Below are 18,184 nucleotides of genomic sequence, written 5' to 3' on the forward strand. Positions count from 1 at the left end.
TATTAGCCCAAAACTGTTGGCACCACTGCGTCCACCATATGAAAAGCCCGTGTGTGATACGATTTTGCACCACTTTCGGATCCATAACGAAGATTTTCATTGTTTTTTTTTCTCCATATACAATGGTTTCTCGATTGACTTCGTGAAGGCACAAGCATCGTCGAAACTGCCAGAAATTGGAAGCAAAATTCTTTGATATTACTTCTCGATCGTATTCGATTATTGGAGTAAAAATCTACAGAATTTAGATCTCGTCTGAAAGGCATTATTTCATTTGATTTTCTTGCTGGCGAAATGAGAAATTTAAGATTTCTCTAGAACTTTAACAAAAATAGCTCTTAGAAATCCCGTAGTTGTTGAGAATTAAATGAAATATTCAACTTTGTTTACTATTTGGAAATGTATCGTAGTAGGCTTGTGTATAAATATGTTTTTCTGTTCTGTATGTATTTTAAATTATCTTCTTTTTAGTTCAATAAACGAAAATGGTCCAAATGACCATTTTTTAGGTTTTCGACAGTCAAACAGTTTTAAACGTCGAAAATGTCATATACTTGTATAAAACGTAAAAGAATATAGTAAATATCAAAAACCCTCACAGTTAAGAATACCGATTTTAAATTAGCTCTTCAATTTTCGTACACTGTTAGAAAAATATGTTTTTCATATGTTCCGATATAAACAAAATGTGTTTCGGGCACAATTTTGAAACACAATATATTTAAGTGCAAACATGTAATGTTCCTAAACTAACACTAAATGTTTGGGACATCTATGTTAATATGTTAGAATATATTATTTTTGGGGCATGAATGTTTCATAAAAATCATATGTGTGAATTCAAACATATATAAAATTTACAAATTTCGACTAAACATACATATGTTGTGATATTTTATTCAAAGCGACAGAGAGAGTATAGGAAAAAAATAGAGATGGAAACCGGGAGAGATGACAAAAGATATCAACATAACACAGCGAAAGAATCAAAAGAGAACAATTTCTGTGAAACCGCTTGTATGTTGTTTCGGAAAACTGTTTTATGATAAGGCCAAAAATTTGATATGCTTAAGTCTAAATATTATTTAATTTGAATAAAGAGAATGGACATTCGGAACCAAGAGAATAGACATTTGAAAAACAAACAGCATATGTTTTCGCCTTGAGAGCAGCATTTTATGTATATGTGGACATGTGTTTTGTTTATCATTTTGGCATTATGGGCACAATGTTTTTTCTTGGTTCGTTAAAAGAAATCAGGGGTCTTCATAAAAATAACGGAAGGGCACTATACTCATTTTAGAGTTGGGACAGTAAAATGAAAAAAGAAGGATATAGTGAAAAATTAAACAGTAAAATGTATAAAAACAAAGTTTAGTTCCTCTTTATTAATAAGTAGTCCACGAGGAGTTGACGGACACCTTCAAATATAAAAGCGGGCAATAAGTTCGAGTTTTGCAGCTAAAACAATTTAAAAAGTTTATTTTCTTTAAAATGAATTATTAAAGAAAAATAAAAGGCATTTTAGAGCGATGGTGTTAAATGCTAGTAAAAAAACTGTTCACGCCTAAATAAATTTATGTTTATATTATAAAATTATTTATGTATGTTTATACTCGACTCCATGTTCTTCTTTTCTTAGAGTTTTTGAATTCCTTCCAAATTTTAAAGTTTTGTACCAAAAACAGTTTTTTGTTACAAAATTGTTATTTTTGCAATAAAAAAATAATATTTTATCCAAAAATCAGTCAATTTCGTTTATATCAAGCACTGTTACTGACTATAAATCGTTAATAACCCACATTTCGAAGTTTCATTATAAAATTTTAATATAGTATAAATTTAAATGTGTAAATTAAAAAAAAAAAAAGAAAAAGTGTTTGGTCGGAGTAGGGATTGAACCCACGACCCTTTGCATGCAAGGCAGACATGCTAACCACTGCTCACCGTGGTAAACAAATGTATGTTTCTGTTAAATAATGTTATGTTTGCATGGGCTCGTGGGCGCTGCAAACTATGCTATATAAATGTAATTTATAACGATAATTATCTGCTGGTGACCATAACAGCTACGTAGCCCAGTGGATAGTGTGTTGGCTTACAAACTGTATGGTCCTCGGTTCGATTCTCCGTGCAGGCGAAAGGTAAAATTTAAAAAATTTATAAAAGTGAATAATTTCTTCAACATTATTTGTATTACAGAAAAAGGTGCTAAGAATTAAAATATTTCGTGGAAGTGAAAATAACGAGTATGTTAAAGAATGAGCACAATCGTCTTTGGGAAAAATTATTCCAAGCATATAATATTTTTGGGCTCAAAATGCTTCCAAACATATAATATGTTCACATAAAACAAACATATTAATGTTTCGGCAGTATCCAATAATATGTGTGCTTCCTGCAAAATATGTTTGGAACATATGTTAAAGAAGCGATCTTTTGAGGGTGTACATATGTATTTACACACGAATTTGTAAAATTGTTAATATTAATGTTTTGAATCATTTCTCATAAGAAAATTATATATTTTTTTAAGAGAAACATAGACCTGAAAAACGTTTGAATTCAACTAGTTTTCAAATTGTTGAAACCGGGTCGCACATAAGTTTTCACGATCGTGTGAAATATCAAACGTTGTAGGATAAAGTCGTGTCTAATTTTCATCCCCCCCCCTCCTCTTGTTTTTCACAGATTAAAAATTCCCAAAAAAATGAACATTTATAAAAACTAGGTGTTTTACATAGGTTTACAATGTTTTTGCGATGTATAGTAAAATACTTCGTAAATGCATGTCAAATACGACGCATTTTTCGTGTTGCCATCTCTGGTCTCCACATACGAAAATTTTAAATTTAGCTTCGTTAACCCTAACTTTTAAATCGATCATCTTGGGAGGCATGGAGGAGGAATATGTTTCGCCATAACCACCAAAAATTATATTAACATGTAACCCGTTACTACAAAATTTTCTCAGAAGAAATATCCCCATCATGGGGATATTTGAGATTCAGCACGCCCGAACTGATGGCCGGATATACTTGTTTATGTTAAACTTGTTTCGGCCATGGTTGATTAATTTACTCTATTGCTTAATTTTTTTCTTTGTTTCTTAACGATTTACAAGAACAATGTCATATTCAACATTAAGTCAATAACTAAATTCAACTAACTCCCAATTCATTCAGAATCGACTTCCAATTGATTTCCATTTGATGGATGAATGACACTGTGATTAATGGTTAACACTATGCGCCCAGGCTACAAATATTCATCAATTATTTTGGGTCCGCCTCTCCACATGCATATTCCCCACCTCCCCTGTCCCCAATAACCATTATTCCTTGAAAGACTAGGCTAACGAAATCATTAAACAAACTGGTGAATGCCTTGAGTGACAGCTAAACTATGGTGGATATGCCAACGACTTTGTGGTTCATATTCACACAAGAGAATTTTCTCCACACCATGGAAAAAAGAACAAAACCTAATGTAATTTATTGTTTAAATAAATTTACTAAATCATTAAGGAATTGATTGTTTATTTGTTGTTGGTGTAGTTACGAATGTACTTGGATTTTTCCTTCGCACGCATTATTTGTAGTAGTGCCTTTGGCTTTTCACAGTTCACTGGGCATACAGAAACCGGGGTCCTTCCTTCTTTTGGTAAATTAAGCGCGGATACGGAAGTGAATCATTATAAATAATATATTGGCCATGCTTCTGTTTTCGTTTTTTTTTGCGTAGAGAAGAGTAAAAGAATACCATAAAGAAACGGAGAGACGAAAAAAGTAGGTTGTTCTTATCCACGTCCTCCTATAGTTATGCCATGGTTGTATGCTTGTCTTGGTTTTTACCATCTTAACTTCCTCTTTAAATTATTTGTTCGTGCTGCTATGTAAGGTGTACACCCACCTAAGAACCTCTGAAATGCTTGCGTTTCAGCCTTTGTATACACAATGCGAGAGCAACTACCTCATTGGAGCTCCATTCATTCATTGAGAGGAAATAAAAAGCAAAGCCTAAAACCCACTAAGGTCAGTAGTAGTAAAGCGGCAGTGATTTCTTAGCTTTTCCTGGTACTCCATTATACTCGCAGAAATTTATTCTACCATAGTCTGCAATTGGGTGTGAAGGAAGGATCCTTAGTCCTGGGCTATGTGATAACGGTTGCCTGTATACCTAGGAGAATGTTGTATCTGTGTGTGTGTAGATAAGAATATTGGTGTTCCATGGCGGGTAATGGTAATTTCATTGCTTGGACGCGATTTTCAAGCTTATAAATTTTAAATATTCAACGCTCTGATTACACGTTGATACCGGGGCATTATTACATTTAAATGATTGAAAATTTCGTTTTTGCCATTCACTACTTTTTCTATGGAAGTTTTTTTTTTTTTAATTTCAAGAAATGTTCATAGTATGACATTGCCAAAGTGGAATGACCATAGACCTTAGGAAAAGTAAGGAAATTAAATGAATTCATTATAGGAAAAAAATTAATGGTAAAAAATAGAAATGCAAAATCCAACTGGTGAAAAATAAATTAAATCTATAAATTGGAGGGAATATTTTCGACTTGCGACACATACAGATATATGAGATTTAACAATATAATATTCTTATTAAAAATAAATCTGGTTTGGTTCAAACTGTCCTAACTTGATGCTTAATTTTACTTAGAAATACTGGGGCAAACAACTATCACCAAAATATTTCCAATAGAAAAAGTTGATTGAAGTTGAAAACAACTTAAAAAACTCCTACACCCATTTTCATGAATCTCCATTGACTTTAAGCGCCAGTTAACATAAAGTAAATTGCAAATATCTTCTCCCCCTCTCTCTCTCTCTCTCTCTCTCTCTCTCTGGTTAACTTTAACTGAAAAAATTTCAGCAGTCAAGTTCCTAACTGACATATGGAATATGTAGGTTCTCACCTACAGATATGTCCATAGTACGGTTTAAAAGTCCATTAGCTAACGAAGCAATAATTTTGCTGCATGAAAATGGGGATTAATCAAAAAAAAAGTCAGTTATGAAAATGATTTTAAAATTTCAACTTCAAATATAAATAAACAAATAAGGAAAATCTAAAGTCGGGCGGAGTCGACTATATTAGACCTTGTATACCTACATTTTCGACACCATCTCAAATTTGTTGGGTGCTATACATATAAAAACAAAAACTTGTTCAAAATCTCTAGACTTAATGCCCTTGGACGCTGCACAATGTTAGTAAACTATATCGGAGTAAAACTTTGGCCACTGTGGTCGTACGAGTGTATATCGGGCAATATCGGGCGATAGCAACCAACTTTGGCATTAATTCTATTCTTGTACTGAAAAAAAACATGCGCAGTTCCAATGATTTTGTCCTTGATTTTGGTATTGAGTCCGAGGCAAAGAAGCGGAGGATTGAACTAAGGCCACATTTAGGGCACAATTCTCTTTTAAATTTGAGTTTTGCGTACTTTATACTAGCAAACAAAATTTCATTAATTCGTTTTTTAGTTTTTTTTTCTTAATTAAATTAATAAAAAGTGAAAGTCCAAATTCAGACTCGACTTCAAGTAGAAATTATGCTATGCTTCGAGTAAAATTCGTCTTTAAATACATCTCCTATTGTTGAAAGATTTTTTTCTTTGTAGCCAAGATTTAAAAAGTCAACAAATTTATAGACGATTCCATTATTTTGAGAATTATTACAGCCAAGTTGGCCTTAGCCAAACAAAAATTTTTTCATGTCAAGGTACCCATTTTTAAATCAAATCACATAAATATTAGGACAAAATGACTTCATTAAAAATGTTGTGGACTTTTGGACAAGGAAAAAAAAGTATATCGGAAGAATGCCATTTCTATGCACCCAGAGAAGTAATATGAGTAAAATGTTATTTTTTTCTCCGCAATTATATACATGGTTGCCGAAATCAAATACACAATTTTTGAGCACATAACATGAGTGCGACAAACATTTAACATGTTCACCGTTCAAAATTAACATTCTGCTTTTTAAACATGATTGAGGTGATCATATTCCTTCTCAACAAATTAAATTTGCTCAAATTTCGCTTTCATATCCCAGCAAAAAAAAGCTTCGCCAGAAAAGTAATAAAAATGTTATTTTTCTGTTTAGAGCGGGAAGCAGTGAAAAATTGGCGCAGAATCGATGAATGATGGACAGATGTCCACCATTTCAATAGCCGCTGAATGATGCACAGATGTCCACCATTTCAATAGCCGCTGCACTGAATTCACACCACGTTTTAAGGCGTGATCCGAACTCAGTATTTTGGATGTATATTAAAAAAAAAAAAAAAAAACAAACAAACAAAACAATTATATACGGCCGTAAGTTCGGCCAGGCCGAATCTTATGTACCCTCCACCATAGAATCTTTTACTAAAGACTGTCATCCACAATCGAATTACTTGGGTTGCGATAACACTTGTCGATGGTAAGGTATCGTAAAACTTCTTACCACCGTGTTCTCAATTGTAAGTTAGTCCATACGGGGTATATATTAAACAAAAAAGGCCGATTAAATACGTAAATAATTCAGTTTGACAAAATTTTCTATAGAAATAAAAATTTGACAAAATTTTCTATTTTGTATATTAATAAAATTTTGGTAGATTATTTTTGGGGATCGGCTATATATAACTATAGACCGATAGGGACCAATTTTGGAATGGTTGTTAGCGGCCATATACTAGCGAAATGTACCATATTTCACCACGTACCAAATTTCGGTTGAATTTTGCTCCTCCAATAGCTCCGGAGGTCAAATCTGGGGATCGGTTTAAATGGGGGTTATATATAATTAAAACCGGTATGGACCAATTTTTGCATGGTTGCTAGAGACCATATACTAACAGCACGAACCAAATTTCAATCGGATCGGGTGAATTTTGCTCTTCCAAGGGGCTCCGGAGTTCAAATCTACATATAATTATGGACCGATATGGACCAATTCCTGCATGGTTTTCAGAGACCATATACTAATAATAAGACCACGTAATAAATTTCGACCGCATTGGATGAATCCATGAGGCTCCGGAGGTCAAATCTGGGGATCGGTTTATATGAGGGCTATAATAATTATGTACCGACGTGAACCAAATTCTACATGGTTATTAGAGACTATATTCTAACACTACGTGCCAAATCCCATATTTGGTGGATTTGTACCCAAAGACACTACTGACGGCTTGGCAAGAACTTTTTGGGCCGGCGAAACTACACATGATGTCCTACATACAAGGTGGAAACCATTGCCTTCCGACAGATCCTTAGATGTGGTGCAAATTCATAGGAATACTTTTTTCTGTTTCGGCTTCAAAATTTTTTGGGAATTTTCATCATTGAATCTTACATATGCTGCTAAATGTTCTCATAATTTTTTCACGTTTTCACCATTAATGCTGTATTGTCCAAATTGATTTTTACGATTTACGTGTCGTTATAAAAAGCACAGATAGTGTAAATTGAAGTTGCAAGTCTAGCTATAACATAATACCAAGACAATATTTATAACATTTTTACCGATCGTTTCTTTTCCACTAATGTCATTTCAGGAATATCAATCTCTCGCAAAAAAAACAACAACAATACACCAATAATGAAATATAACAGGTCTATAATAAGGCCAGGGGAAATTCCAGAAGACGATGAAGAAAAAAATAGCTGACAAGTACATGTGACCAGGAGTATGAAATTATGGTAAGTATCAGCAGTTCCCATATACAAATGTACTTTAACAACCCATAGCAATGCTGAAACGTGAACTGAATGAATGATGATTATAACACATCAAAATAGCAAAATAAACCATAAAAACATAAGCAAAGACTATTTGTTTTATTAACGACTTCCGCATCCTTCCTTTGAAGCACACGAACACACACGGGCATACATACACACATGTGAGAGCATACGCACATTTGGTCTTCTATTCATTCACTTACATACAAAACAATGACTTATTATCTCATCAGACTACACACGCAGACATCTGGAAGGCACTTCTGATTCTATTTCACACTAACACATGGGCAAAAGGGTGGATTTATGTCAGACGTTTACATCCTCTTTTCTCTGTTTTTTTTTTTTTGTGCATGATATAATTTTGATTTAACGCCTCTTTGTCGTCCTGTCTTGTAGTACTTGTTATGGTCTTCCCGCCAAAGTGATTTGAAATGTGGAATGCGTAATCCAACATAAGGGTACGCCTTATTACCTATTACTTAAAGCAAACACACACACACGAGCACCTACGCATACACACACGTATGCATTATGAAACTTTGCAAATAGACAATGGGGGTTATTTGAATTTGTATTGTGTCCGTCTGCAATATTATAATGGAAGGACCACTTTAGATCCAGTGGTACAGGCAAAGTAGACATTTGATCTCAAACAAAATTCCTGAAAAAAAGTCCATAACAAGAAAACAAGTATATACAGCAGTAAGTTCGGCCGGGCCGAATCTTAAATACCCACCACCATGAATCAAATATTAGGGTTTCCTATGAAATTTCAGGGGGGTTTGAGGACAGATCGGGCAGACCAGTTCAACCAGTACACTTCACGAAGATAAATTTAAAGATTTTACCTATAACGACTATATCAGATTCTGGATTTATAAGAACCATTTTTGTTTGAGTTTTAGAGGAATCATTAACATCTCTTGTAAGTGTGTAAGAAATATCGTCTTGATTTTAAATCTTAAACCTGTAGATTTTCCCCCGAGAAGTAAAATCTGGAAATTTTACATTGAGTTTCAAGCAATTTTCATGATCAGTGCACTTTCTATACTCTCAAGAAATGAAATCGGTCTATATGGATGCATTACCAAATGTACCGATAAAAACTTATTCCATTTCATGTTAGCCTGATACCGAAACAGGCAATTGACGTCCAAATGCATTATATCTAATTATACAATTATTTTTCGAGCTTTATGGACAGATATAGATTAAGGAATATGGTTAATAGAGCCATTGAAAAGAAAACGCCAGCCTGATACCGAAACAGGCAATTGACGTCCAAATGCATTATATCTAATTATACAATTATTTTTCGAGCTTTATGGACAGATATAGATTAAGGAACATGGTTAATAGAGCCATTGAAAAGAAAACGCCAGATACAAATCTATACACGCCTGGACTGTACATGTTTCGGTTCGGGCGAATGAACCTTTCCACAGCCTTTAGTATAGATCTGGCTGGGAGAGATAACTCAATTTTGGGCCCTTTATGCTAACTCCTTATGGAGAAAACATTTGGGAAATTTCCTCTTACAAATTGAATCATCTTTTCTCCCACTGTACATCATCTTTTCATATAACTTACAAGTCCCTTAATCTTATTTTTATTTCGTTTTGTTACATAGTAATGCAACAACACGAAATTTATTTTTAGAAAGCTAATTTGTTAGAATTCACCTAAGTGGTGAACAGTCGAACAGTCGTTCCGATACACGCTTTTGTGAGCCTTAAATACCAGAATATTTACAATTTCAGGCAAATCGGACAAAAACTACGGTTTCTACAAACCTAAGGAGTTAAATCGGGAGATCGTTCTTATGGGGGCTATACTAAAATATGGACCGATACTCACCGTTTTCGGCAAACCTCTTTATGGCCTGAAAATACCTCTAGATTTTCAATTTCAGAAAAATTGGATAAAAACTACGGTTTGTATAAGTCCAAGACCCCAAATTGAGAGGTCGGTTATACGGGGACCATATCAAAATATGGACCGATGCTCACCATTTTTGGCATACCTCTTTATGGTTCTAAAATACCTCTAGATTTCCAATTTCAGGTAAATTGAATTAAAACTTCGGATTCTAGAAGCCCAAGAAGTAAAATCAGGAAATCGGTCTATATGGGGGCTATACCAAAACATGGACCGATGCTCACCACTTTTGGCACACCTCTTTATGGTTCTAAGCCTCGTCTAAATTGAATAAAAACTGCGGATTCTAGAAGCCCAAGAAGTAAAATCGGGAGATCGGTCTATATGGGGGCTATACCAAACCATGGGCCGATACTCACAATTTTTTGCACACCTCTTTATGGTCCGAAAATACCTCTAGATTTTCACTTTCAGGCAAATTGGATAAAAACTACGGTTTCTATAAGCCCAAGACCCAAAATCGGGAGGTCGGTTTATATGGGGACTATATCAAAACCTGGACCGATATAGCCCATCTTCGAACTTGACCTGCCTGCAGACAAAAGACGAGTTTGTGTAAAATTTCAGCACGATTGCTTCATTATTGAAGACTGTAGCGTGATTACAACAGACAGACAGACAGACGGACATGGTTATATCGTCTTAGAATTTCTCCCTGATCAAGAATATATATACTTTATATAGTCGGAAATCGATATTTCGATGTGTTGCAAACGGAATGACGAACTTATTATACCCTGTCACCATTCTATGGTGGTGGGTATAATAATTACTTCATTCTTCTGCCGTAATTCCATAAAAGTTTTCCCACGAACATCCAATGAGGGACAAGAAACCCCTACTCTTATATCAATGAGACCACGCATTCGGTTCGCTTGGCTTAAGGATGCACCATTCTGAAAAATACGTATTCTTGAGGCCTCTACATAGCCTTTAATTTGGGCACAAGAAGAAATCGCGCCGATGCCAAAACAGAAGAATAAGATAGATGGGCCAGTAGGTCGTAGTCTAATTCGATCCAATTTAGCGGGAGGTGAGATCTTTGAAATACAAAAGCCTAAAAACTTTTTGTAGCTCCATTTTTTTTTTTTTTTTTGTTTTTCTAAACTTCAATTTCAACTCATCGACTTTTGAAATTGGCGGAAATCGTATAACTGACTTTTGATATTCACCAAAATTGGCCAATGAACTATCTGAATGCTAAAGAAAGAACCTTGACAATTCGGGAACTAACTCTGGATGGGGCTGTGTGCGATATTTTCTATTTGAAATTTTATCCACACCTACTTTATGGATTTTGAAAATATATTTTAAAGTCAAGGAGTCGACGTTCCCAAATTTTAAAAAGTCTAATGGTCAAATGTCGAAAAGTCAACCTTTTCACAATTCGAAAGTTGGTCTCTGAAACTGTCTGGCATTTTTGCTTTTTGTCCGGAGTAATCAAACGAGGCTCCAATAGCGCCGACAGCCAAAAAATTCGTACTGGACATGACCAACACAACTAGATACTACGCAGCTGTCTCGAGCAATTTCAATCACGGTCTAAAAACAAGAATGGAATCACGGATGAAATCCGTTTAAACTTTCGCTTCCACAATCAGTAAAGAGAAAAATGCAAAACAGCGGGATAAAGCCGGGACCCACTACACGAAAGTTTCTCTGCGGTATATTGGCCCTTTCACGACGAAGCCTCGTCTTAATATGACCGACACTTTGGCATTTTTAGTGCCCACTTTACTCTTCAAAATACCACAGGTGTAAAAGTACGCCTTTAGGACATTTTCTCGTTACTATTCACGGTCAACGAAAACGGCAGCTCACACCATTACCATCGACGGTGCTTGAGTTCTGGTTGTATAGATTTTCCGCTGAGCTCTGTAAACCAGATCATTTTGTTTGTTCACAAACTGGCAAATTTAGAATGCCTTCTCATAGGAGAAATTCAAATTCTCTAATGGCTTCAGTCCAAGATCATTTTACAACATGTATTGCATCCGTTCTAGTTCACCTATGGCTACCTATGCGACGTGCATTTCGATCAAATCTGGACTTAACTTTTCCTATCATTTCTTGAGTTGTTACAAGTTCTTTGTCCAAATTTTGAACGCAAAGCAACAATGCCAGTCATGAGGTTTATCCACATTTAAATGCTAGAGGGCTTCAGCGATACTAGATACCCAGCAAAAAAATTTGGAAGTTCTTCCAAAGGCACAACTTTAAAAGCACTTCCAGAAGATGCACTCCCAATGATGTTCTTTATTTGACCTACCCAGGAAGTTCTTTTAATTCAATTTTGTATAACTTGGTTTTTTCATACTTTTAATGAGTAATTTTAACATTTCTTATTTCAAATAGGTCGCAAACAGAGTAAGAATTCATAAAATGGTACAAATCATTTACATTTTTTCGAAAAAAAAAATGCTAAATCCAATCTGAAAAAATTGTGAATTTTGAAAATAATTGAGTTCAAACGTTTCCCACAAGCGTTAGAATCCATTGAAAATTATAAAAATTATTTATTTGACAAAATATCACAGAATTTTTTTAATTATATCCAAAGCATTGAATTCGGATCACATTTAAAGAAGTGATGCAAATTCAGTGCAACGGCTGTTGAAATGGAGGACTTCCGTCCTATAACAAGACCATGTTAAATTCATTGCTTCTGCGTCAATTTTGCACCTCTTCCGTATCCAAAAAGAACATTTTAATTACTTTTTTGGCGACGCTTTTTTTGCTGGGTACTTGTGGTTTTCGAGCTAAATATAAAGCAATCCGACTACCACGCCTAAATTCCATCACGAATAACAGACGAATTCTGAATGCAATAGATCAAAATGCCTTTGTGAATTTGTAAACAATAAAACGACCCGTCACTGGATAAATATCAGCCACACTGTATGTTCAACATCTGATTGGAGTATCATTAAAACATATATCTTTTTAAACTTATTCAATTCGGGAAATCAATTAGGGCCTGCACTCACAACAAAACTTATGCATTTGAGTCCATAATTTGATACATCCCCGATCTCCATGTTTGTGCACTCATTTTATTTTCGATAGGCTTCAAACAACATTCGAGAATACTCTTATATGTGCCTTATAAGATTCACAACAAAAGTTAGTCATAGAATAGACATGAGAAATGAGAAAATTGAGAGCTTAGACCGTTCTAAGTTTTCAGATGAATTCGGACTGATTTACATACATGAAGCCGGATATATGATATCCTGCCCAAATATTTACTGCTGGACCCAATACATTGTTACATAAAATCCCACTGGTGCTTAACCTACTGCTAAATCATTCATACATCATTTTGCCTTCCCTCTCATTCAGGTGGCATGTTAATAATCTATCCAAGATATTCGTCATAAAGAACCTTTAAGGGTTGTAATAAAAGAATTGCGTAGGCATTTCTCACTCTCAATGTTTGTTGAGCAGAAGAAACAAAATGCAGACTATCTCTTATGTCTGTCTAGTCATTTATATCAATTTTCAGTCGTACGCACGTTTCACTGCTACAACGTGCCATCACAATATTCCAGGGAGAAATTTATGACTCCTCAAATATTGTAAAGAAGCTCAAGCAAAAACATTTTCCAATGCATCTATGTGTGGCAGAAGGCATAATAATCGAAGGATCACATATGCTTGCAGGCGGTAAAGGCATCATAAATTTATGCATGAATATATTTGTAACGCCGCTTTCCGAATACTCTGCGTCCCTGCCCCAAGATGGGACAAGTGGTCACAGAAATTATTTATTTACCACAAATAGTCCAAAATCATTTCAATGTACAAGCCAACTCAATTCATATTTTCATATTTCCCAGGATATTGAGTGGATTGTAGTACATTTGCTTGTATGCCATGACTTCAAACCACCATCAACAGAAGTGAATTTGTGAGAGAAGGAGAAACCTTCAGCATCTGGGTTTTGAATACTTCCTGTCTCTGTATTTATGACAAATAAACAATAAATTAAATTACCACTTTGCCACTTTGTGGAAACTGGTGTGCTCATAAAGTACAAAATAAATGAATGAAGTTGACAAGGGACTGAGACACGACATGGAACGGGCTCTCAATATCATCAGAATAAGAAGTAGAAGAAGTGGGCCTAATGACAATAACAACATTAAGAGTACTATTTTATTTATATATTATTGCAGTCATTAAGTGTTGTACGACATATGGAATTTTCCCACCGCAAATATTAATGGCGAGACTGAAATACGAGTATTTTATTCAATTCGAAAATATACGAGAAACAAAATTTTTTCGAAGATATTATTGCTGAGCTCGGTTCGCTATAGACACCAACACTGTTTAAAATATTATATTATTCTGGGACTTTTAGAGACTAGCTGATTCAATGTCTGATCCGATAAAACTGATTTTGTTCGAGATATCAAGGGATTATCATGAATCAAAATGTAATCAATTGATTATTACTCGGAGACGGTTAAAAACTAGATGCAATCTGTACGAATGTACAGAGTGCCTGATATGTATTGCAAGCCACTTGAGGTTGCTATCGTTCCTAAATCGACAGTTGACAGATTTATTACAGTGTAAAATCATTATATTGTTTACAATCTTGAAATAGCATTTTGATGCATTGCATTCAGAAATAAAGTTATCCGTGAGGGAATTTAAGATTTATAGTTTGTTTCTCGTACCATTGCTAGTGAAATGAACATATCTCAAGAACAGATGCAAAACTTATTGAAAAATGAGCTTGTCGGAAGTTCCAAAAAGTGCAAGAGCTCAACGATCACAAAAAAGGTTAGACTGGCAAGATCCAAAGAGTTGCTTTATTTGTTACTGAATTTGGTTTTCTCCGATGAGAAGCCATTCCAAATTGAGCAGTATGTGAACGAACATAATGATCGGATTTACTTGCCGAAGAAGTCAGCCGAAAATGGAATAACAATTGTTATTCCTCGCTCCTATGACGATTATTATCGGGAAAATGTCTGTCTTAATAATGACAGTATTGAAGCCTTGAGCAGACAAACATGTCGTTCGCAGACCATAGACATTCCATTAGCATTCAGCACGCGTCAACCAGAAATGACTTAAATAGGAGGTTTCTCACTTCATATTTAGCGCATTACGGCCGGAATCTCCGGATCTCAATCAATTCGACATTTGCGCATTTTGGAAAGTAAGATTGGCTTACAAAAATACCAAGACGCAGCTACACCGGGAATAGGCCACAATATCGCTGAGTCATTTTGGTCTATTTCTTGTGATGGTTTCGTCGGCCGTTTGAAGGCCACAATTTGCTCAAAGGTAGCCAATTCGAACAAATCTAAACTGATTTTAAAATTTCATATTAATTCCGATTTTTTGCCTTTGAGCAGTGAAAATAAAAAATATATAACGATTTACTTCATTACATTACTTATCAGCCACCCTATATGTAAATGTATCAAAATTATTAAAGTTGGGCCAACAAAGGACAGTTACTACTCCTTCAAAAATGAAGAAGATACACGCAAAAAAATAATTCTTTCCTCCCAAACGAAATTTTAGACAAACAAAGTTCGTTTCTCATTTGCTTTTCGCTGTAAGGAAGTGTATTTAGAAGAAAAGTATATACTTTTTTTGATAAACGTTTATTCTTTTCCAGGATGTAAAAACAATTTCATAAAGACTAACTAAAAAAATTTTTTTTTCTGCCTAATTGCATTTTCCCTCACATCTTTCTCACATCCACGAGTTTTTTAGTTCTTAACACCTTTTCCTCTAATACCAACAATGTAGAAGAAATTATACGATTTTATAAATTTTTAATTTTTTTTTTTACTTTTCGCCTGGACGGAGAATCGAACCGCGGACCATGTACTTTGTAAACCAACACACTAACCACTGAGCTATGTACCTGTTATGGTCATCAATAGATAAATATCCATATAAGTTATATTTATATAGCATAGCTTGCGGCGCCCACGAACCGAATAAACAAAGTTTATTTAACAGAAACAAACATTTAGTTTGGCACCGTGGAGCAGTGGTTGCTACGTCCGACTTGCATGCCAAGGGTCGTGGATTCGATCCCTGCTTCGACCAAAGTTTTTTTTACATATATTCCAGATATGTTCGGAAGATTCCGAAAAAAATCTTCAACATTACATTGTACTATATTAAATTTTGAACTGTAAAATGTGTCTTATTAAAGACCTAAAGTCAGAAAAGAACAATGTTTGATATAAACGAATTGGACTGTGTTGTTGTTTCAAAAATAGTTTTTTTATTGAAAAAATAAAAATTTTGTAACAAACGAATTTTTTTAGTGATAAAAGTTTAACATTTTCGAAGCAATTCAGAAAAACTCTTACAAAAGAAAAACGTTTTCGGTACACGTTTTTCAAACGTTTTTTTTTTCTTTGCGTGTATCATGCGGAATTACAAGTGACCTTAATAATCTGTCTCTGAGTTAAACAGACCTAACACAAAAATTATGATTTTTGAATATATTAACTTAATATTTCCATAATTAAGAAGCATCATCGTTTCAGAAATACCCACATTTTGGTAGATTTGCGTATTGGTCATTTTCGAAACTTTTCTAGTTAGATGACACGATGTTTGGAAATTCATCATGGCTTTGCGATTCAATGTTTTTTTATTACTTTGATATTATTATTGCTGTAAGATCTTGGGCGTTTTAAAACTTTAAGCTCCTTTTTTATATCGATGGCGCTCCCAATTTATACATTTCTGCACTAAAAAGAAAAAATGTACTACGAAAATGATAACCGAAAACTAAAAAAGACATTGGCTTCTATCAATGCAGGGGATGTTTAAAAATTTCATTCTGTCTATGACAAGTCAATAGATTGTATTGCTTCAGATGCAATTTACCTCAAATTCCGCATCTAAAGAGAACATTTTCTCTAATTATTTCTTATTGGGTACGATTTGAACTTTTGTATTAATAAACTAAGAAATAATATGCGATTTAATTTGCAAATGTTACACACTTGTTCAAAGGATTTCTTGAAATTTATATAATGATATAAATTTACTTCAATAAAACAAATCTTGAAGAAAATTTTGAATCCAAAAGATATAAGACCGAAGCAAGTAAATAATCAAACATTTAATTTTACGTGGCTTTTCCCTATTTATCCTGTAGATGATTGCAATAACAATATTGTTTAATTTAACAAAATATCATTAATAATAATTTTATTTAATATTTATTTTCATTTCGTTTGTATGTTATCAAATATAGACTGGATTTAAGGCATTTGCATAACTTTTATATTTATTGTGTGCTCTTGCAACTTTATGCGTTTGAAATTGTGCATATTTTATGTCAAACATAAAACGCACATATTTATTTTCAACATAATTTTCGCTGGTAAACAATAACGAGCTATTGCTTTTGTTCGATATGCATGGGCAATATTTGCGATTTAATTTAAAGATAGAATATATTTTAATTTTGTTAAAAATTCGAAGGGTCTATAGAAAACTAGTAAGTAAATTGTGCCAAATTTTGGCTATGATCCTGATGGGACCAAAAAGTTAACGAAAATGTCTACCCAATGTAACTTTTATTTTAGTTCATTAATGGATTTTAGTTAAATTTCGCCAAATATAAGAAAATTGTCCTTATTTTAATTAAGTTTTGTTTTCTTTTATGACATGACCTCAAAAAAAAATGTACAAATGAAGTTTACAATTTTCAAAATACTCACAAAATTATTCATAGTTTTCTAAGATGATAGAGACTTACATAAATTATATCTTAAATTTCGTATGGCTCTAAAGACATTTCAACCATTTTTATCTACAATATTTTCATACCAAATATGACATTTTCTTAAACAATAGAAATAAAAAATACATAATTATTAATTATTTTTGACAAAAGGGTTACATTGGTAAATAACTTAGTAAATACAATTAGTAAACTATTTTAAGGTTCTGTTGTTTTATTTTTTATTTATTATTATTACTATTATTTTTTTGGATGGAGTGATATTCAAATTTAGACACTCTCAAAATAGGAAAATGAGGCGTTTGCCACAATTGGACACCTCTTAAATTTGGACACAATTTAGACAACCATGGGTACCCACTTCTGAGAGGGTTCACTGATACACTTGAGAAAGTATTGTCGTGAGGCTGAAGAAGGGTTTAATAATTCTCAAAAATTCTTCTAAATTGTTACAACGTCATTAACTTTTTGTATCTTGACTACGAAGCATTCAAAAATAGGAGGTGTCTTATAACGCTTTATTTTAAAGACGTTTTTATTTAAAATTTCGAGACTGAATTTGGAAATTGAAATTGTCGTTAACTCGTTATTAAAGGACTCTGATAGCAAAGAAAGGAAAAACTGAGAAAAAAAAATAAAATTCAAAATTTTCTCGTGGTATCAAGTAAGCAAAACTCAAATGTAAAAAATATTTTTGTCTTAAGGTGGGTATTAAGTTCGAGTTTAACCGCTAAAA

The sequence above is a fragment of the Haematobia irritans genome, chromosome 5 (assembly GCF_050003625.1).
Source record: "Haematobia irritans isolate KBUSLIRL chromosome 5, ASM5000362v1, whole genome shotgun sequence".
NCBI lineage: Eukaryota > Metazoa > Arthropoda > Insecta > Diptera > Muscidae > Haematobia > Haematobia irritans.